This window comes from Dermacentor andersoni, chromosome 2 (genome assembly GCF_023375885.2).
Source record: "Dermacentor andersoni chromosome 2, qqDerAnde1_hic_scaffold, whole genome shotgun sequence".
NCBI classification, from domain to species: domain Eukaryota; kingdom Metazoa; phylum Arthropoda; class Arachnida; order Ixodida; family Ixodidae; genus Dermacentor; species Dermacentor andersoni.
The window spans coordinates 180,765,387-180,786,608 of NC_092815.1; the positions used below are offsets into that span (position 1 = coordinate 180,765,387).

Sequence of the window (21,222 nt, forward strand, 5' to 3'; positions counted from 1 at the left end):
CAAATGAAACTCAACACAGCAACACTGAGAGTCAGTACAAACACGAGAAGATGAGTTGGAAATAAATGCAATTGAGTTGGAAATAAATACAATTTCATGGACCCTAACTGAAAAGAATCAACAAAAACTTCTTTAACGTATATTGTGAGAACTACGCTCTCTTACGCAATGCTTTTTTCGATGTCGACGTTCTTACGATGTGTCAGGTGGTGGTGGTTTGTTGCAGCTTCAGATAGCTTTATCATGCGGCCCTGAAATGTTGGAATCAAGCGAAACTCGTCGTAAGCAAACGGGACTGCGAATAATTGGTGACTGCAGCTTTATGCGTTAATTAGCATCTACTGTTTACTAACGCACATGTCCTCTCTTTGCAGCTTCCATGGTGTTGCGCATGCTCAGACACTCACACAACGCTGTATAGGAATGACTGATAGTTTGCATTCGTTTCTACTAGCTGACGTGAAAGCTGCGGCACACCGTTAAAACCCACTCGTGAAAGAGACTAAACATTTATAGATAGAATAGAATTTATTGATAGGAAAGACAGAGAGGTCGACCTGAGCTAGTGCGCTCTAGTCTGCTACTCTGCACTGGGGAAGGGGGAAGGGGAGTGAAAGTATTGGGATGGATGATGATGATAAAAGAAGTGGTGAGTGCTTATGTACATAAGACAGTTGCCTCGCTAGAGCCGCTCGTCGAGCTTGGTGTCCTGCAGGAACTTCAACAAAAGTTTTGTTGCACGCACTGAAATTGCAGTGACAGGCCATGGGCCGAGGATAGCTTCCTCCGACAGTAGTTGTCTGTCAACGCTGGCTAGGAAACTGTCTAATTTCCTTCGCTCCAGCATATATGCTGGTCAGTCGCACAGTACGTGTTGCAGTGTTTCGGGCATCTGGCAGTGTAAAGAATCAGGGTTGTTCGATTGGCCGATGAGGTGTGCGTAGCGACGGGTGAAAGCAACGCCGAGCCGAATCCTGTGTAGCAATGACGTTTTGCTCCGTATGTAGACGTCTGTGAATATTATAAGAGTGGGCTCTATAAGCCTTTGTAAGGTCCTGCATGAGTGCCTTGATCATGGAGTTGGTGTCAGGTCGCGAGTAGGCAATCCGTACTTCATTAGAGGAAGAGGAGGCCGATCTTGCCTCACTGTCAGCGAGTTCATTACCAAAGACACCACAATGGTTAGGCATCCATTGAAAGGTGATCACGTGGCCACTTAACTCGGCACTGTGATAAAGTTCTACGATTTCCAGCACGAGCAGATAGTATGGTCCTTTCTTTAAAAAGTATTTTAGCGCCTGTAGCGCTGATCTGGCATCGCACAATATCGTCAATTTATGGGGTGTCTGCGTTCTCATAAAACGGACAGCCTCTCGTATTCCCGCAAGTTCTGCAGCCGTAGATGTCGATTTGTGGTCTAATCGAAATCGTTGAGTAATTCCAAGTTGTGGGATGACAAACGCGGCCGTTGTGGCAGATGGCGTGACCGAACCATCGGTAAATACTTGTACAGTCCCACTATATGATGTAAATATATGGGACAGGGTGAGCTGCTTCAAGCCAATGGAGGAAACGTGAGATTTCTTCCGAATTCCGGGTATCTGAAGCCTCACTAGTGGTCTTGGCAATGTCCATGGAGGTGTCACGGGGATGTCGGTGGCCTGGAATCTTGCAGGTACAATGCTTGCGTGACATGCAATAGCTTTAGAAAAAGCACAGTCAAGGTTGGTGCTTGGAAGTGTTGACAGTGGATGGTGTAAGTGTCTGGTTAGCAGGCGAAGATAGGTTCGCACAGATTCACAAGACCTGTATATGTCGATAGGACAAGCCCGTGCTTCCGCTATTGTGCCCTTAGTTGACGTGCAGCGTGGCAAGCCAAGACATATTCGTAGTGCTTGTGCCTGAAGGCTCTCCAGCGTGCGTATACAAGATGACCCCATGTTAGATAACACAGGCATGCTGTAGCGTATGTAGCCCACAAAAAGTGCCTGGTACACTTGGAGCAAACTTCGCTCAGGGGGGCCCCATCTCAGTCCTGATATTACACGAAGAACGTGTATGAAGTTCGTCAGTTTAGCCCTAAGCGCAGTAACGTGTTTGGTCCAAGAAAGGCTGCGGTCTATTATCACGCCAAGATATCTCTGGTGGGTGACTAAAGGGAGCGCTGTTCCGTCGACAACGATTGGATAATGTGACATTGATTTGCGCGTGAATGCCATGACTGCACACTTAGTTGCTGAGAGTTGCAGGCCTCTACGGCGCAAGTACTTCACCGTTATGGTAGCCGCACGTTGGAGCCTTGCACGCACTTGTGGACGTGTGACCCCAGATAACCAAATACAGATATCATCCGCGTACGTACTGATACGCGCTGTTTCAGGTAGCTCGTCTGCAAGGCCCACCAGTATGATATTGAACAATATTGGGCTAAGGACACCACCCTGCGGAACACCCCTGCGAACGTCATGTCTATCAGTCTCGCCATCCGAAGTGGACATGAAAATGGTGCGGCCACTGAGGTAACTCTGCAGCCATGCATACATCTGGCCACCAGCACCAATATCCTCAAGCGCCTGAAGAATCGAATGGTGGAAGACGTTGTCGTAGGCACTTTTGATGTCCAGAAATATTGCGCATACCAGACGACGGCGTCTCTTTTCCTGTTGAACAGAAGATACTAGGTCGATCAAACCGTCAATTGATGATCGGCCTCTTCTGAATCCATTGATGAAATCAGGAAACATTTATTGAACTAATAATATCAATAGATGTCAAATTACTGTTACTGACATGTAGCTCTAGAGGTCCTGAAGTCAAATCGACTTCTATTTTACATTATTGTGCTCTTAATTACTTTCAGAAGCATCTTGTTTTCGCAAGAAGTGCATCACAGTTTTCTTCACAATTCGAGAAGAGTATGGACGGTGCTGGAATGCAAGCTCGGTTTCTATATGCGTCGATCGTGCAAATGTATTTATCTATGCCCGAAATATAAGTAAAGTAATGATATTCTTGCAACGGCATCACTTAGATAGAGTACGAAATGCCCTGCGATGGCATAGACCAGAAAGGGATGCCAAGCTATGTGGAAAAGCTCATCTGTAGATGGATTAAGAAAATAACAAAAATGAATACTTTGCATGGACCATACGTTAGCAAGAGATCGCGGACAAGGAGCGAGTATACAAATATGGAAGCGTGTGCACTAACGCTACCGTCCAAGTAGCGCAAACTGCAGGAGCGTCTCCTAAATTTAGAGAGGAATCATAACATTGCATATAGAATATATCAAATGCATAAACATTGTGGGGGAACATTTAAAAAAACATGACTTGGGCTTGCCTTCTCACGTGCAATCAGGCGATACTTGCATGCTTATGAATTACGTGAACACGTAAGAAAGCGAACTTTTGAGCCAACTATCTAAATTTTAGTTTGTCACAACTCGGTTCCCATGGCTGGGTTCAATTGTTCTGCATAGGCCGCTTGAATGTATTTGAATGAACGGAATAGAGGACTCGCATTAGCTTATTCCTCTTTTTCATATTATTGTGAGCTTGGATCCATAGTGTCGTATAACGAGAACAAAGAGAAACGACTCTTGGGAACCCAGGATTTTTTTGCTTGAGACTTTCGACATAAGTGAGGAGCAGCTGGCCGGGCTGCCTTAATAAACTACAAAAAAATTGGGGGTTGTTGCTGTAAGTACACTATTCAGTGGAACGGGAAAAGTGTTGTAGAAAAGAACGTCAAGCCTATTCGGAGAGATAAATTGAGCAAAAAGCGGTCACGCACTTGAGTTGCCGACTTTATTATTTTGCATGCACAAGCAGCATACTGCGCACATTCCTTGGATGGTAGTTTAACGGTGCTGCGTGGCTGTTTCTAAGGCAAACGTAAGGTTTCTCTGTTTTAAGTGTTGTACTTATATAGTGCAAAGTGAGATAGATACTTTAAGACTCGTATTGTCGCATTCATTTCGCATTCTGTCTTCCGCTTACAACAGAAAGTGTGGCGCTTTTTCCGGGAATAACTGTTTGCTCCATGAGGCCGAGCGTGCAATAAAAAAAAAAAAAGAAGCACACATATGCGTTGCGTCAGCAGTCCTCACACCGACTTTATTTATTGCCATTCGTTCAGTTGCTTGCAAACGTCATTACATTGTTTTGATTGAACAAATAGTAAGTGCTGTGACGAGAGTGCCGAGGATAAGAAAAAGCGTGCTGCAGAGCTTGATACGGCCTCACGTTGAAATCCGTTCATTTCTACAGCGGTTCTCATTCGCAGTGAGCCGTCGCAAAATCGTACACCCTAAATTCGCAATTCTTATTCAACTATCGCAACAAACCTTGGCTCGGTCTTTCAAGCGGAGACACAGAGGAGGCACATCTTTTAAGCGGAGACGCATCTTAACAGTCAGAAAAGTTTGCGCAGCTTTCAATTATCTACTAATTGCAAATTACTGTAGTTAATGGTCTCGTCGGTGCTTTCAGCAGTATAACTAAAAATCGCGGGACAATGCGACAAACTACGCTGAAACATATTACATGTGACTGAAAGGCGACATAAAACTATCACCAGCATACGTGAAGTGGTGAACATGCTCTTCAACCTTCTGCGAGTTATATACATTCTGGTAGCAATTCATGTTGTACCAACTCATTGGAACGCGTTAAAAGGATCCCAATAGCTAAATATTATTGCAGCGCCCTACAGTGTGGCTTCTCTCAAAGGTTCTCTGTTCTTACGGGGCTATAACCACCATCGTTTCACCAAGAACGCGTTTCGACACCTTCTAAAACGTGGTAAATTTGGCGAACCTTAGCAATAACTCACCGGCGGAATCAGCGTTTTCGTCATCAGGATTAGCGCCTAGAGGGCACCAGATGAAGCACAAAGGTTTACTTTCAACGCAAAAGAAAAGGTTTGAACCTTGCTTTGAAACGGCAAGAAGTAAGCTTGATTCAAGGAAACGATAGGTTTCTGGTGCATTTCTTATTAGATGGAGGCTCAAAGAACGCGTGTTCAGCAATCTCACTCTATTTTACGGCGCCAAGTGTGTCCTGTCACTTCAGTAAGCGAAACACCCAACTCGAGTGCTACTGAAGAATTCCATGTACATGTTCAAAAGAAGAGGAAGAAGAAGACGACACGTAGCACAAAATACTCGTAGCAAAACTATAGGGCATGCATAGCTTAATACATGCCCCCTGTGAAGAAAGATATGGGGCTCTTTTCTCTTTGCGCTCTGTATGCGCGAAAGATCATGAGTTCATGGAATTAGAAGTACAGTACATACGCCACATAATTTAAGTAGGATGGCTTCTTAAGTGGCAAGCAATGAGAAATGTTTCGCGGAATCTTAGAAGAAATAATTCAACAGAAGAGAAACAAACAGTTGTTGCTTCGAAGTCTTGGTGTAGCCTAACGACATATTCGCATCGTCAACTACGAAATACACTTGTTGCGAAAACAGAGTTCGGGTCATTCACCTGGCGACGCCTTAAGATCCTGGAGGCCGCGAGCCACTCTAAGTACATAGATTTCCCAGGCTTCAAGAGAGCATACAGGCGTTTAGCAAGCTCCAATTCTTCGATAAAGAAAAAAAGAAGAGAAAACACGACAAGATGGAAAAAAAAAGGTATCCGAATTGGAAAAAAGGACGCATTCCGATAGTTAAACAAGTTGGCAGGGCAAGTCTTTGTAGCTACAATCAAAGGGTATTCACGAGGTTTATAAAAACACAAGATGTGCGAGGACTTTATTCAAGCAGTTGGAAAGAGAGTGTATAGAAGAAGTTCAGTTCTCGAACACTTGTTTCTCGTATACTTGCATGGCGCAGCACCATCTAAAGTGTTATTGAGCCGCGCGTTTCTGTTCCAGCTCGCCACGTCGCGTAGAAAGCAGACGTTTCTGTCGCTTTCCTAAACAATTCGTCCGAATCCCATTTCCGTTCTGGTGCTGTTTCCTCGACAGGAACGCTTCGAAGCCTCTCTTCCAAGTGTCCCATGGTGCGTTATTGTATTCCCTGGTGCAGAGCAGAATCGATCCATTTTGCAAGCGCATGGCTGAGTGTCTGGAAGCGATGAAGGCGCTTCTGCAACAACAAAACCTTGCAGCGACAGCCGAGTAAGTGCCATTGAAACAGCTCGCGAAGCGTACGGCCAAAGTGGCGCCTGTATATTGCGTACGTCGAGACGCCGCATATTTTTGTGATTGTTGCAGGTCGTCGTAATAAAAATACGCAAAATTTCCACTTATTCATGCCGAGGAAAGTGTTTTCATGAAGAAGCGAACAAGCAAAATGCAGGAATAATGTTATATTTTAGTGGCAGCTGTTAGACACTGTTTACCTCTAGCGCGCAGTTAACAATTACAGTCGTTGTCACGCCAGAGCATGGGTAAAAAGACGCAGCCGCTAATTTTTATCGAAAGAGCATGGGTATGCCAATAAGTTTTAAGGGGATGAAATAAAGCGAGATGATACATTTCATGCACTTGTGGTCCGTTATAGGGTTATCGGACCTCTATGTTGGCTTCAGTAATTGCACATTTACATATATTTTTTTCGTCGTTCCGTTTACTTGTATACTTCAGATACGTTGAGTGCACATATAAGAGAAGAATCAGATCATGGCACAAGAAACATTCGTTACAGGGTCTCCTTCTAGTGATACCATTTGCGATGAAGCATTCAAGAAGCACTTCAGCCACGATACAACATCGTGGCTACGTGGCACTATAGCGTTCTGTTGCTAAACACAAGGTCACGGGTTCGTTTCCAGACTTCGGTGGCCGCACTTCAACGGGTGCACAATTAAAAACGTTCATGCGCTTACTGTTTATAGCGTTGTGTTGAACAACCCAACGCTGTCAAAGTCATTCTCGAGCGCTATGCCATACGGCGGCTTTCATAACGCATTTTGCAGTTTCGGAACGTTGAACCCGGCAACTGAACCAAATTCAGTCAGCATCATGCATTTCTTCAAGCATTCCTTGGTACTGCACCACTTGCCTCGAAGTTAAGGGCATTGCGAACATTGCCAATGATGACCACTGTAGCCTTTGGCGAAGACAAGCCAAGGCCTGATCGAAACGTTGGCTACGAACCGAGGCCTGCAACCAATGCCGTTATGCCATCATGCGTTTTGTGCAAATCATTGTACCCTATCTTTTGTGCCAGCAAGCTTCGCTTTGATGATGCGTAGTAAACAAGCGATTTCAGATTGCCTGCACACTAAAAAAGAAAGCACAAGGGGTAAGAGAAAATCTGTAAGACGAATTTCTTAACTTCTCCTTAGTGTGTTCGCAAGCATAGTTGCCCGTTATTTCAGAAGCTTGTCGTGGCGGTCATTTTACGCCGTAACAGCGCAACTGGCATCGAATTTGTTTATGCGCATCGAGCAATTTTAGTATTAAGGTTTTTCATCTGTGCTGTTCCTAGAACTACCAAAGTTGTGAAGCACTGATGCACTCAGAGATGTGCAACAGGTGCATGAACGTGAACCAATAATAAATGAAAAGGAGCACAAAACATGAGCTCACGATAAATTAATTGAACCTCCTTACAGTCGAGGAATTCTCAAAGACCCCGATATTTATTAGCCAATATGGTTATGTATAGTGTCGGTCTCTTTCTTTTTCTCTCACTCTCTCTCTCTCTCGCTCTTTGTTAGCGAATTTTTCGTCTGCGCAAAGCTGCGTATATGTGAACGGCGAGTAGGCGTCGTTCGGCATCCTAATATTAATCGGGAGCTTAATGGTAAGAAAGCCGAGGGGCCCGCGGAACGTAGATGAGGACAAAGCATGTCTCTTAAGCAAGCCCACGTGCGCTCCCATCACGCCACCTCTTGTGCGTGCGGTGTCATCTGACTGTGAATGCTCTTATAACTGCATGAATTCGCCGCATGCAACCTGCCCTCCTGACACTCGGCCCCTTGTCCTTTTCTCTACGTCTGATGAATGTTCGCGCTGCGCATAAACTATGGAACACCAACTACCCCGAACAGTTAGGTTAATACGTTGATTATAGGAACATGCAGGCCTAGTACCTTTGAGCCACTTGCGCCGTGACTTACCTTCGTGTTACAAAGATAGGAGACGTTAAAGCAGTGATCAGCGTGGTCAGAACTCGCCTGAGTCATCTCAAACATTAGGAATGGAGCAGGGATAGCTCCTCCGGAAGCAGACTGTTCAGAGCGCAGGAGTGCTTAAAGTGTGACAAATGTTTCCATAATACCGGCACGTGGCCGCTTCCAGCGTCAAGTGCACGTGGCTTCCAGAAAGCAATGACAGCAACTGCGCAGCCATGGCATCGCGGACTCATCGGCACTGCCTAATGCATAAAGCATAAACGAGGTTGGTGCGTGAGTGGATCGTAGCCATTGCTTTGCCGAGCGCCTGCTGGCTCTCGCACTTTCTAGCCTCATAAATACGCTGGGTAATCCGTACATGGGTATCGGCCGTAACAATTATTTGCACTCCGTGGCTTGTGGCTCCATTACCTCGTCGAGTCATCTCGGCGCCTCCGACAAGTTATTCTGTCAGCCAGCCACCACCTTATTGCGGATGTGCCTCTCCGTCATCTTGTTTGTTTGTTCACCAGTTCCGTGATCATCAATATAGTTGTGCTGCTTTCGGGTAATAGATAAGAAATGACAGGTAGCTCTCTGCGCGACAGCTGCATCTGCATGTAATTAACATTCGGACGTTTGTTATGTTCCTTATGTTCCTAAGCAAGAGTTCTGCGTATGAATGACTTTTTTTCGTGCTTTACGAATCCCTCAGCACCTCAGAAGCCAAACGTTACGTCGTGCATAATATTCCGGGAAACTCAATGTTCTTCAGGCTCGATAATTGTATTACGGCATAAGCTGTTATGGGTTCATTCCAATAGCCGTTTTGGTTGGCGATAATGTCCACCTCCGCCGGTGTCCGTAGCAACTGTCGCCGGTAATGAGAAAAGAAAATACCCAGTTCCCGCCGGCATTGAACACGGGACCGCTGCGTGGGAGCCAGCTGTTCTACCGCTGAGCCAGACCAGTATTTGCTAGCTTTCTTTTTCTTTATTTCCTCGCTTGACACAAAGTTTACGAACTCAGAAGAACAGAGTAACAAAAGCATAGCATGGAGAACCGTCAGCTGTTTGCTTAACACAAGTGATCAATATTTAAGCATGCGCAAGAACATTTCCAATCTTGGAACCCACTCCGGTACGTATCGTCTGCACCTTCTGCCCTTCGGTAAAAAGGGAAACAGATTCGCAAAAATATCCGCGAGAGGGTCTAACACCGGTATCTTCATTGTGTACAGCAGTCAGAGTTCTCCATATGCTGTGCAGGCCCAGGAGCGTAACAAGATCAAAAAGCACGCCATCGTCGTTTTTGACCGTGAGATAACGGATTCCATGCGGACTTTTTTCCGAGTTATGTGTAAAATGTCCCAGGAAAGACGTAGTAGTTCTGCGGAAACCCGCAAGGTGGAGAGAAGTAATGAATAAAGGGAAAATCAGACATCCACCCGTTCGTAGCAAATGCTACGATGTCTGATTTTCCCTTTATTCATTACTTCTCTCCACCTTGCGGGTTTCCGCAGAACTACTACGTCAAACCTTGCCTTTGCCTCGTGTGTTGTCGACAAATTCGACTTCGCCCTGCCATCCGCTAGCCGCCTGGTTAGCTCAGATGGTAGAGCGGCTGCCCCGGTAAGGCGGTGGTCCCGGGTTCGAGTCCCGGACCAGGACGAATTTTTCTTCAACTATGAGGCTTTTCTTTCTAGGAACCCGTTTGGGTTTCCTTTGTAGCATTTGCTACGAACGGGTGGATGTCTGATTTTCCCTTTATTCATGTCCCGGGAAAACACCCCACCCCTGCAATATAAAAGCACATGCTCAATTGTCTCTGGTTTTTCGCAGAATAAACACTGAGTACCCCACGGAATAAATAGAAACCATGTTTTAACGGGTAAAGTTCCTGTGTGCAGCTCAGAAAAAGAAAAAAAGGTTTTAACCCTTTGCGCGACGAGCATCTTTTAACGCCTGTCAAAACAACTTTTCCTTTGCCTGCACAGTATAATTGACGACGGCACAATGACATAGAAAATAACACATCAGTGAGGTTTTTGTACAGTTCTTTACGTGACCCCTCGGTTAAACATTGCAAAGAAAAACGCACCGATAAAAAACGGAAAGATTAAACCACTTCTTTTACATATCCCCGTACTGGTCCTTGCTTACACAACGAAGACGCAACAAAATCCGGTAGCACTTTACCCCGCATCAGTTGAATCATTCTTCTGAGAAAGGTATCGTCTACATCTCTGAGAAAAACAATTCGACTGACGAGTCGTCTGACATACAGATGCACTCCACCAAGCCCACGATCACTCACTCTTTTAAAAAGATTTCTTCGGCTCGTGTTTTCCCATGCATAGTTCTAAATAAAGACCGCGAAAACTCTGTGCATTTTTTGCACATTCAGCCTGCTTCATTGAAAAACTTGCATTATATACCATAGCTTGCTTACGAGAAATAAGTTGCAAGTTGTGGCCCGTGAGAAAATCGACTTATCCCAGCATTTCCACTTTTGTGCCTTTTCACGTAACACCTCTGTTTTTTTTTTCCAATAAGGCTCGTTGTCACATTAGTACTGCAGGGGCACTCTGTAATTATTTGGTCGCTGTTTCCTGCGATTTAATGTTCATAAACATCCTTGGTGTGACGTCCCATTCCCCATGCGAAAAAACTCAAAGCACTTGTCCCAGTTTAATTGACCGCCACTTGCCTGATGAAAGGTTAGCCTTGTTGCTTACACCGATGATATTGCAGTTTTCTGTGTTAATCATGAAAGTGTAATGCATACTGTCAATGCTGTAAGAAGCCAGCGTCTGCTAGCATTCTGAGAAAAAATATTCCCTATGAACGCGTCCTAGCGCGCGAGAGACACGCGATGTCATATGCGCACAGCGTAGCGTCGATAGGTGCACATTTTGCATTGCAGTTGCATACTACTGCAACAGGTAGAATGCCATGTATCAGATGCACAGGTGCGAGGCAGTTAAATAATGTTTAGGGAAGAGAAAAAAGTTTAAGGATATTAAACCTTGCCGTACGTACAAGCAAGTTGTATCCATCCACCCTTGTATACAAGAATGTTACAAAATAAATTTACAAATAAATACCTAATTAAATCGAGCTGGCTAGGTAACTATGTCAGTGCCACGTTACAAAGGTGATGCCAATAAATTACTATCATCATTTCCATTGTATCGTGCCACTTGCCTTGCGATAGGAAATGCGTGCCGCGTGGCGTCTATACGTGCGCCCTTTGCATTGCAATTGCATATTGCCTTACCAGGTGACACGCCAAGTAGCAGCTGCATAGGCAGCGGTACAAGGTAGATAGAGAAGTCTTGAGGAAGAAAAAGAAGATTATGGATTATGTATAAATATTGATGTAATGACAAACATGTAGGGCATAGCTGATCAATTCCAACAGGCTAGGTGACTGTTTTTCACCGTCCCGTTTCAAGAAATGCCATTAAGTCATCATTATCATCAGTATCATATTGTGCCATCTGACACACTGTGCGATTTGTGCGGCGCGTAGCGTTCATACGTACAAACTTTACATTGCAGTGCCTTTAAATTAAGTCGATAGCATTAAGGGCCGCGTATCGCAGAAAATCCTGCGTCCGCGATGGCGTCCAGCATCGGACGTCGTTTCGGCAAACATATTTTCGAGCCGCTCATACCCAGGCCCTCCATGTGGCGCAAGGAAGCTACTGAACTAATTGAATTTCTGAAGCTAAAATACGTAGAAAAATCGTAAAGTACGACTTACACTCAACCTACAGACATGATAGCGTCGGATTATTATTTGACTATACGAGAAAACATAATTCTCTAACCCGAAAACTCAAAGAAAACCCCTTTTCCAGTATTTCTGCCATGCACAGACCGGCCACGGCGTCCGCCATTTACATGCGCCGGCGCGTGTTTATATCGAGGGGCCCGGAGTGGCGCGCACGGCTCCTTGCATTACCTCCAGTTGGCGCTCGCCTCCGCCGCATCGTGAAAGTAGCGTGAAAAAGTGTGGGGAATGGACGTGTTATTCCAGGGCTCCGTGGCGGCGACTAAATCATGTTTTTGTTTGCATTCTTTGAGCTGGCTTCTGTTTTTGATTTGCTGTTTTTTTAGTCTTAAAATAACAATTGGGTTGTTTCCATTTTTTCTCTTTCTTTTCTCTTGTGCGCGGGCGTGTTTCGTGTATATTTGGTTTCGCAGGTTAGTAAGAGCGCCCTTTCGCGCCACATGCTTAAACACGTGCAACATAGTGGGACGTTAAGTCTTTATAGCCTTTAAGTAAGGCCTTGGTAGTGGCAAGACTAATAGCTATTAGTGGTTTTGCTGTGTATGCTTTGTTACCGGGAATATTGCTTTGGTAGGAAAGTGAGAGCGTGGCCGCGTGGTTGAAGACATGCGAAAACATCGCATACTTACGTCTATGCGGCATTGATTGCTTTTAATGCATTGGTGATAATTACATTGCGGCATTTTAAGGATTTAAAAACTGTGCTTGTCGGTTTTTGCTAAAAGGCACGTGATCTGCATCATTACAGTATTATAGTATTTGTATTAGAAAAAGCCGTGTAATACATGGCTAGAAAGCGGGGAAAGCGCGCAGTGTGCGGGGGGTCCCTCAAGGCAGACGAGGGGACGGATGCGAATGGAGATAGGATCGCGGCAATCAGGCCACACTGTGATATCGATGCTAGGCCTAAAGAAACGGAGGCTTTCCAGGATTAGCTTGTCTAAAAGGTCGAAGAGCTCAAAAATGAGCTAAATATGAAGCGTGATGCGCGGGAGGTAGTGGGAAAAAGACTTCAAGCCGCCGAGGAAAAGCTGCACTGGGCCGCCATTGTGAATGAGAATGGTCGAGACAACAGAACGCAGTCCCCCGACGTGACAAGACGATTTATGGTTAAGTTAGACGATTTACGTGGTTAGGGGTAGCTGGTGAGGGGCAGTACGTTAACGTGGTGAGGGGGTAGGTGGAAAGAGCGGCACCTACCTTGAGGCCACCACGCGAGAAAAGCAGGAGCGCAAGGGTCAATGCCTCTTGTCAATTCCGAATCACGCGGAAAATTACAAACGGAAGCCGGGAGAGGAAGGATAGAGTGAAATCGTGATTATCGCCAGCGAATCAAACCTGGCTAGGTGCTTAGAAGCAATTCTGGACTTGGTGAAAGGCGATAAAAGAGTGGCGGTAGGGATATTTCCGGTGGTGATGGTGGTGAAAAACATTATTTCTGCTATTTACAGGAGAGGTGTGAGCTGAGCCCTAAGGGCGCAGCCCTTAAAAAGTCTAGGGGGGGGGGGGGGGTCCCTAGTCCAGGCGGACAATTTGTTCTGTCATGGAGTGAGCAAAAGCAAAGCTCGCAGAAAATGCCCACGTCCGCAATCATGTCGTAGTAGCAGGTGGGCTAAATGCCGCCCTAAACAGGAAAGGGACAGGACTAGCCCAGAGCTTGACGAAGGAGGTAGCCAACTTGCGCGAGTGGTTCCCTCAGGTGCAGATCGTGGTGTGCACGGTTCCGGAGGTGCCTATACGTGACAGTCACGTACAAATAGCCGTAGTGGCTGCTAATGAGGCGATATGGATAATGAGCCGAGAGAAGGGCTTCGAGGTTGTCGAAGTAAACAGGGATGTGAGAAGGTGTGGTAGTTTTGAACGAGACTGGATCCAGTTCAATTACAGGTTTAGACGAGAAGAGGGCTGGCGACTTGCTGGTCTCGCTCTTGCTTTTTAAAGGGCCCACGAGTGCTCAGGAGGCCAGAGTAGATAGTAATGAAGAAGGTCCCCTAGGGGAACCTCAGAACAGCATCGCCGCCAATAACAGAAAAAGGACGAAATCAAGAAAGAGAGCTCGCCATGCAATAGGCTACATCAGTATGCAAGGCGGCAGAAGAAAGGAAAGTGGGCAGAGATTGCGGAGCAGTTAAATAGAGAACAAACAGGGGTGTATGCGGTTACCGAAACGCACCTTAGAGACTCGGAAGAGCCGCCAGTGGTTGATAATTATGTTTGGGAAGCGTGCAACAGAACTAAGTCGGAAAGAAAGGGAGGGGAGGGGGGGGAAGTCGGAATGCTCATCTATCAGGGAGCCAAATGGAAAAGAGTAAATTCTAAATGTCAGGAGCATCTCTGATTATTAGGTACAATGAATGGAAAAACAACTTGGGTGGGCGTAACGTATTTGTGGACCAGAAATAATTGCAGTGAAAAAAAAAGAGTTAGTGGATTGCATAAGTGCTGATACTAAGGGTTTCAGGAATGATGCCGAAATTATCCTATTAGGTGACATGAATGCCCATATACAGGATCTAGATGGCTACAAAAACAACAGCGGGAAATCAATGCTAGATCTTTGTGAGCAACATAACCTTGTTATCATGAATGCAGGGCCTAAAAGTGAAGGGCAGATCACGTCGGAAGTTGGAAGCCAGCAATCGATCATTGATTACTGTCTGAAGACAGAAGGAATTCATGATAAGTTGAGATAAATGTTCATTGACGAGGAAGGGTATAGCAGCACAGGGAGTGACCATAAACGCATCATTTCGAAAATGGGATATGTAGTTGAGAAAGAGAGCAAGGAGTGCAAAATGGTCAGTCCAGATTTTAATGCTGAACAAATAACAAATATAGTCACAAGAGCAGAGGAAGAACTTTGAAAATGGCCAAGTAATGAGTGGGAATATGGTGAGCTTCTAAGTCCAATAACGACAGAAATACGGAAAAATAAACATGTTCTTTGGAAAGGACAAAAAGAAACCGAAAAGGCGGTGGAACAAGGAGATACGAGAAGCGATCGCCGAACGACAGAAAGCATCTCGAGAGCACAGGCAGGTAAAGAAGGCGCAGTTGCCACAGGATGAAGTAACCAGTAAATGGGAAATATACCGGGATAAAAAGTGTATGGTTCAAATACTGGTGCAAACAAAAATAAAAGGTGAAACTTAACGTTGGTTGCCAGAAACAGGTGAGAAAATGAAAACCGCACCTAGAATATTTTCAAACCAGATAAAGTTATTAGGCCTAATGTCAACAACCATACAACAACATATCCTAGACGAAGATGAAAACAAACTGGAAGGGGACGCGGCATTAAATTACATCTGAAAAATACCATCCGAATCCTTCCAAAGCAATGACGAGGTTGTATTTGAAAAAAAAAGAGCATGAAAGAGAACCAGATGGAAAAGGAGCTGGCCTGACAAAGTTCAAGGAGAAGAAAGCTGAAGCGAAAATTCCTAGCGCACAGCCACAGTGCTAGACGAGGTTCCCATTAGATTGGTTAATGAACTAGGACCAAAAGGTAAGGAAGCTCTAGTGAAAGCAGTGGAAAAAACTTTAAAAGATCGATGAATACCAGACAGTTGGCGACAAAGTCGAATGAATTTAATTTATAAAGGAAAGGGGCAAAAAGATAGAAGTCACTTGTTTAGACCATTGACCATTACATCGGTAATATACCGGTTAGCAATGCAGGCAATCAAATTAAAGCTGCAAGCATGGGCAGAGAAGAATGGCATTTTGGGAGAACTTCAGAATGGCTTCAGAATAGGTAGGCGTTTGGATGATAACTTATTTGATCCTGCTACGTGTATTGAAATAACAAGAGTAGAAAGCAGACCATTATATGTAGCCTTTTTGACATTACAGGAGCGTATGACAACGTAGACCGCAAGAATTTGTGGGATATTCTGGAAGGGGAAGGCTTAGGCGACGATTGTCTACAAGTTTTGAGAGAGATTCACCTAGAAAATGCCGTTTGCGTTGAATGGGAAGGGATGAGGAAGAGGAGAAAGTTCATATCAACAAGGGACTGAGGCAGGGGTGCCCTTTATCCCCACTACTGACGTAGTAGTTCTGCGGAAACCCGCAAGGTGGAGGGAAGTAATGAATAAAGGGAAAATCAGACATCCACCCGTTCGTAGCAATTGCTACAAAGGAAACCCATACGGGTTCCTCGAAAGAAAAGCCTCAAAGTTGAAGAAAAATTCGTCCTGGTCCGGGACTCGAACCCGGGACCACCGCCTTTCCGGGGCAGCCGCTCTACCATCTGAGCTAACCAGGCGGCTAGCAGATGGCAGGGCGAAGTCGAATTTGTCGACAACACACGAGGCAAAGGCAAGGTTTGACGTAGTAGTTTTGCGGAAACCCGCAAGGTGGAGGGAAGTAATGAATAAAGGGAAAATCAGATCAGAATCAGAATTTTCCCTTTATTAATCCCCACTACTGTTCAGATGTACATGGTGAGGATAGAGAGGGCGCTTGAAGGAAGTAATATCGGGCTTAATCTCTCATAGAAACAGGCGGGTACAGTAGTAAAGTAGCAGCTTCCATGTTTATTTTATGCAGACGGCATTGTTTTGCTAGCTAAAAAGTGAAGTGATTTGCAACATCTGGCTAATATCTGTGGACAGGAAGGCGATAATTTAGGCTTGAAATTTAGCGTTAGAAAATCAGCTGTTAGGGTATTCAATGAAAACAGAGAACGGAGACTGGCAACACAGAGCCAGGAGATACCTCGGGTAAGAGAATATAAATACCTTGGTATATGGATAAACGAAGGAAATAGATATATAGAAGCACTGAAAAAAAACAATAACAGTAAAGTGGAAGCGAAATGCAGCCATAATGAAGCACAGAGCGCTATGGGGATACAATAGGTACGAGGTCCTCCGAGGTATGTGGAAAGGGGTAATGGTTCCAGGACTTACTTTTGAAAATGCGGTTGTTTGCTTTAAATCAGGGGTACAATCAGGACTCGATGGGAACCAAAGGTCAGCGGGACGCCTCGCATTGGGCGCTCACGGGAAGCCTACAAATGAACCTATACGGGATGATATGGGCTGATATGAGCCATTGCATTTTTTGCTTGCTTACGGGGGTATGAGTGCTTACGGAGGTATGCGCCATTGATGATGATAGTTTTTGTGTGTTGACACGAAAACTCTATGGTACCGTAGCCATATACAGCTCCGCTGTAAAAAAAAAAAAATGTGTGCAGGCCTTATGATGCGTTAGATAGATAAGCGGTGGACCATTAGTCTTACAGAAAGGGTGGAAAGGGGAGAGAAGCGTAGTCGAGAACAACAGGAAATTAGGTGACGTTATAAAATGAGGAAAATTGCGGGCGCTAGTTGTAATCAGCTAGCGCAAGACAGGGCTAATTGGAGATCGCTGGTAGAAGCCTTCGTTCTGCAGTAAACATAAATATAGGCTTATGATGATGATGCTGAATACGTTTACGGGCAAGTTAGAACTGCCCAGTAGAAATGCAGGTTTCTTGACCCTAAATTTTGATTACGTTCCAACACATCAACATGCGTATCATTGCGTGTTCGCCCACTTCACGTGCACCTGACGGAGAGGTCGACGTGTGAAACATTGGCTGCTACAACGTAGCGATTTTTCTCGCTTGATGCTGTTTATTTTTGTGTGATGTACCACTCACGACCAGCCGATCTAAGTGGTAATTTCCGCGGGGTGCCGCTCAGACAATTGAGTGTACGCGAAAAGTATGAGAATTAAAATCGAGTCGTTGCATTAGACCAACCACCAGCAGAATCCCTTTTTCAAATGATGTCTTAAAAAGTTTCCCACTTGATAAAAGCGCTAAATTTATGTAGCCACTTCTCAAGTATGTATATGATGGAGAAGCACTTTATAACTTGATGTTATCAGGGGCTAGGTCTAGCTTCGGTCGTTGTATGCACGGATGAAAAGCCTTCGAATTAGTCTTCGCGGTATTACTGAATAGTGTATTTTGGCAAACTTCAGTACTTGCACTTCCTAACTCATAAAGTACAACATATAAGACCAAAGCTAGCTACAAACTTGCGTGAACATTTTTTGTCCAAGGAACCAACCACTAATTCTGGCGTCTTAAATTGCCGTAACAATGTTACTACGCCGACAACTGAATACGATAAAGGATCCTCTTAATCTTAAAAAAAAGGAACTGGGTCCCATGCAGGAAAAGCCGGATACCCTAGTTAATTTTTTATTGGTAAACAAGGACTCCACGACATCTTAAAAATACAAACGCTAAACACAGCACGTCCATACCATTTTTACTTTGCCAAAGGAGTCCAAATATGAAAGAAAAAGAAATTTAAGATCACTGATGTACCACATCTGTGCTGGAGCTGAGGCTTCGGTCGGCTCTAAATTCAGAAAGAAAGATGAAAATGTGGCATCTTTCTCGCGCGATAATAATTAGCCAAGTCAATGAAAGTAGACTTTTTAAGCATGCAATAACTAGAGTTTAGACTATTTAATAGCCTTGCCCTCCAGCGTAACTTCAGAGCTTTCGTTTGAGCAATCTCGACCATTTTCTTTGCGAGGTACAACACGCAACAATATTCTGATAGAAACCCTATCACAGAAGATTCCGGACATACTCATTTTCTTCCTCCTTGCGTCCTGCATGTCAGCTGCGTCTCTCTCGCCCCCGAAGGAGTGCCCTCGTGTAGCGGCTGAGTCAATCGATATGCCCTTATACGTACATCAGACCTTGTTGTGACTCGCGCGGAGAAGCCCGCCTCGTCTGACGGATGCGCGCCGCCTCGGGGAAATGGCAGAAGCAATCTTCCGGAGTTCCGTTCGCACCGACGATCGTTCCTGTGGAGTGAGTCGTTCATCAAGGTCGAGTGGATGCGAGACGCTGCGATTGTGTGTTACCGTGATGGCCGGCAGCCTCGCATTGGATGTGCGCGTAATGATCATGGACCATTAGTGGTTATAACGCCTAAACAGCCGCAATCTGTTTCGTATTAGATGCCTTGCTTCAGAAGTTTATCCGATGGGCGCTGCCAATAATTCCTCCCTGCTTGTTCTTGGCATGACCATGCAGTTGTTTCGTTTTTCTATAGGAGACGAAACGCTCTTCACCTGGAGCGGGGCTGCGCGCTGTGCCAGAGCGTCAGGCATTGGTTTGCGTAATCACGGTCGCAAAAACACTTAAATAAAGCGCATGCAGGCCTTGCAAATTGAAAGCTTCTGCAGTAGCTCGGGAGCCATGTCTCCTTCCTTCATGGACGCCATAGAATATATTCCTTTAGCGTAGTGCATCTGCAAGAATAATTGTATGGAACGGCAAGGTCGAACTTCTGGATAATGTACCTCCATCCTGAAGCTTCAAAGAATCGAAAAACATTTAACTGTTTTGGAAGATAATCAATCTTTTGCGTAAGCACCATTCGTGGCTATAATATCTGAGCGGCTTTTTGCAAGGATAAAATAGCACCAATTAGAGTGACCCGCTGCGAAGCCGGTGTAGTTATAACGTTGCGCTGCTCAATACGAGGCCGCGAATGCTATTTCTGGCCACGGAGGCCACATTCGGATGGGGACAGAACGCAAAAGCGCTCGTCTAGCCTTCTTCGGATGCACATTAAACAACAGCAGGTGGTCAAAATTTATCCTGAGCGCTCCGTTAAGGTACCCCTCATAATCCGCTGTGCACTTCCGGGACATTAAACTCCATAATTTAATTAGCAAACCCCACAGAACTCGCCCGAACTTCTTTCGCGCAACATTTTGATGACCCACATACAAAGTGCCGACACCCTTTTTCACAAAAGCTCCCCGGCCTTCTATTTAGCATGGTTAAATTTGGTCATGACTAGCAAGCGCATTCTTTCAAAAATGTTTCTTCTCCAATTTTCAAAACTACATTTTAATTGAGGCTTTTACAAGATTCCCAAATTTACCTTTTCTCTCCTGCTTTCCTTGGGGTCTTGCCCCATTGTCATACTGTACAACTGCCGTATACGTGCGAGCTGATGTGCTCATTATGTTTTTGCTGTGCCGCTCCGAACTCACTACTAGCTGTGGCAGCATTTCTTTCAAAACTGATAAACTCGGCACTCACGCAGTTCGCTCTCTGCACTCCTTTCTGCTTTTGTCATTTAGGACTCTACTCATTCATTAATTCTGTTCCTCTGTCGTTATCTAAGTAGTCCTTGTAATAGCTTATCACTGTAGACTCACTGAACCGGGTAAGAAAATGCATTAATATCGCTGAACGAAACAATAATACTTTTGTGAGGGGGATTAGGTCGGTAAAGTGAGTGCAAAGAAAAAAAATTATTGGCTATATAGCAAGCGGGCTTATTGGCCACACTAGGCAGCCCAATTAGGGTGGTCTGCTTACTTTATTATAGTAACAAATATGCAACATTGGCGCTTCTAAGCTCGTTCAAGGACGGAGCATGTTTGTTGAATTTGATATACCAGTGCATATTACGACATAGGCAGTGACGGCAAATAGATTCATACAAGAAAACGCGACTCATTTTTATTTACTTTCATGTACCTGGAACGAAAAACAAATGAGGCCCTATTCAGGGGTATTTAGTAAGATTTAGCTAATAAGCACAGCTGTTGGTCAGGAATACAAAACGCGTTTTTCTACTAGGAATACGAAACGCGTTTTTCTACTGTTCTGTAGAACTTGGTAAGGTGAAAAATTGTCACAGTATGTTCTGCATTGGATGGATGGATGGATGGATGGATGGATGGATGGATGGATGGATGGATGGATGGATGGATGGATGGATGGATGGATGGATGGACAGATGGACGGACGGACGGACGGACGGACGGACGGACGGACGGACGGATGGATGGATGGAGGAAGTGACCTCCTATAAATTAGGATAGCGCTTCATTGATCGGTCCAAACAACGCTGCCGGTCACCGCCTGATGCTTGCGTCTACGGTTACGTAACTTTGACGTCAGGAGATTTCAAAAAGACAGATTAGAATAATTTTAAGTTATAGGGTCACATGTTGCATCATGAAAACACTTATGTATATGGCATCTCCAATAAATATTTCCTGTTGAAAGTCAGCCTATTCTGACCTTCGGTTTAGGTCCTCTTCGAAAGCAGCGTTTTGAACTCTTCTTATGGGTGTCTGCATATTGAGTGCAAGAGTGTACGTGCAATCTGCGACTGCGGCAGGCTGCTCTGCCGACTCGCTATTTGTTCTTTCTGATTAATTAAATGTCACAATTCTAAAGCCGCTTTCTTGTTCATGCTTTTTTTCCACTAGCGAAAACATACAAATATTCTCCTGTTACTAACACCGGCAGAGTTTCGTCTAAATTTGCACACAATATCCCATAATACACTGAACAAAAAAGAAC

The 21,222-nt window shown here is 44.9% G+C and overlaps 1 long non-coding RNA gene and 1 other non-coding gene across 2 annotated transcripts in view; one reads left to right on the forward strand and one right to left on the reverse strand.

The window, feature by feature from the left end:
* LOC129387222 (uncharacterized) overlaps nt 1-21,222 on the reverse strand; it is a 74,573-nt gene that overhangs the window by 15,077 nt on the left and 38,274 nt on the right. The gene's annotated exons all lie outside the window — the stretch shown is intronic.
* Nucleotides 9,669-9,743, forward strand: TRNAT-GGU (transfer RNA threonine (anticodon GGU)). The gene has a single exon. It is a non-coding gene; the product is annotated as a tRNA-Thr (tRNA).